The sequence below is a fragment of the Papaver somniferum genome, chromosome 9, assembly GCF_003573695.1.
Source record: "Papaver somniferum cultivar HN1 chromosome 9, ASM357369v1, whole genome shotgun sequence".
Lineage (NCBI taxonomy): Eukaryota > Viridiplantae > Streptophyta > Magnoliopsida > Ranunculales > Papaveraceae > Papaver > Papaver somniferum.
In genome coordinates, this window is record NC_039366.1 from 119,168,202 (window position 1) to 119,170,477 (window position 2,276).

Genomic DNA, 2,276 nt, shown 5'->3' on the forward strand with positions numbered 1-2,276 from the left:
ATTAAGAAAACCTAAGAGAGGTTGGAATTTGATGAAACTAAAACAAAGGCCATTTTCTAAACATCAAAACAAAAATCCAAAACAGAACCAACAGATCTAATCAAAGCTAGAAGAAAAAGAATTCAAATACCTTACTAAATATTGTATCTTTCATCAGTTCCTCAAATCCAAAACCACCATCTCTTAATCATCTTTTCGCCCTCAGGGGTCCTAATGATTACTCTTGTCTGAAGTTATTAGCCATGGAAATCATCTGTTGGATTTGATTTAAAGATTGAAGCTAGGGTTTTGGGAGAGAAAGAGGATCGAGATCATACAAAGACTAATAAAATTTCTTTTTCTGTAGGTATTATGGGTTAGATTCAAGATCTGATGTAACTGATAAGCTATAAATGAATTTCAAGGATAAATTTTGGAAATTCTTAGTCGAAAAAATGGGAATCGGTGAGATTTGGGGGACTCAATTATCGCCCGATTCCATCGCTCTCTTGAAAGTAACAAATTATACGATATCTGGTTGTTTGTGTTTTTACATTGAATAATTGAAGTAGTAATGATAGTAGTTAAAATGTATATATCTAGAAATAGAATTGAAGGGCTTGTTTTGAGTACAAATCATTGTAAATGGCGGTCAAACATTCTCACAAAATCTTAATTCGTCGTCACGAACCAATGGAACCAATTTAAGTAGACCGTTTGAGAAACCCGCGCGATAGTACAATTTATTTTAAATGGTTGGCGGGCAGGGGTTGTTGCGAGCAAAATTTGAATGGACATACAGGATACACCAACTGAACCTCCATCGACTGCATTGATATCAAAGAGCTTCTTGGAAGCACAACCATCAACCACCAAATAGCACTCGAACTGTCCCCAGTTCTAACCATAACAATTAGACAAAAAGAAAGATCTTTAAAATGTCTCCATCTTTCATCTACCGGCCACATATGTGATCCGTTTACTCTTCAATATAGAACAAAAATTTATTTGTATCATTTCCATTTGACCCTACTTTATTCTTTTAACCCCTGGCCTTGATTAGAATTTAGATACCAACTTCTGATTATGTATCGATATTCTAGTGCTTTGGGGTCCCTAGGAAAAGTATAATGAAGCTTCAATATGCTTTGATGATCTAAATTCCCATTCAATACGATGTCAAGCTTGAATTACATTACGTTAATTTAGGTTAGCATCATCACATCATATCCATCAACCAACACATCATCCACTCTTAATTTTCCCTTCTGTTCATCTAAGAATAGCAAGATATATATGACTGCATCCTCTTTATACTGTTGGGCTAAGTGGGCAACTCCCCAACGTGTACTTATATTAGGAAATAATATAGGAGTCTATATTTAGGAGATATACACTTTAAGGAGTTTGAGTTATATTAGGAAAGTGTCTATGTTTAGAATTTGATCTTAGGTAGGAAAGTGCCTTGAGTGGTCGTCAAGTTTGTGAACAATATAAATAGGCTGTTAAGCCATAAGAATTAGACACCGAATTATTTTCAATGTAGTCTTTTATGCTTCTGCGTTTATGCTCTCCTGTCTCTTGCTCGATCCTTAACATGGTATCAGAGCAGGCAATTTGCGACGAGTCTTTAGACCGCGCCTTTACTCCGCGTCACCCGATTTATTGTCCACGTGTAAGACCCAACGAAGCTACACGTGAGGGGGCGTGTTGAGATTATTAGTCCTACATTGTTTGGGCAATCTAAGATCCTGCGATTTATAATCCTATGGGCCTCTCCACTTATTGCCAATTGGTTTTGAGTTGGATGCCCGTATTCTAACAACTTATTTTCATTCGCCATGTGTATACACACATATTGCAACACGTAAACATTAGATATCTTTATTCAATATTTGGAAGATGAGGATGTCAACTTCAAAGATGGCAATGAAAAGAATCTTACAATGAATCACAGCAGGGAAAGGGCAGAAGGGATCCAAGGATCGAGCTCTTCCGAGCATTATATATATATATGATAATGATAAGATATTTCAGGAAGTATGGTCAGGACTCAGGTGGACACAAAGTGAGTGGGATCTAAAGATTTATCAAAATGCATACTATAAATGTACGAACGAGTTGCATTGAAGGGGAAACCAGCTAGATATTAAACCAAATGATGTAGCAATAGTAATCAAGGTGTTGAAACTCAATTGCTGGGGATCCACCAAGTCTATCAAATGACAAAATGGATTCATTTAAGTGGACACTAGCTAGTGCCAGCGAAGCCAGGGTTAGAAACAGGAGGTTAAAAA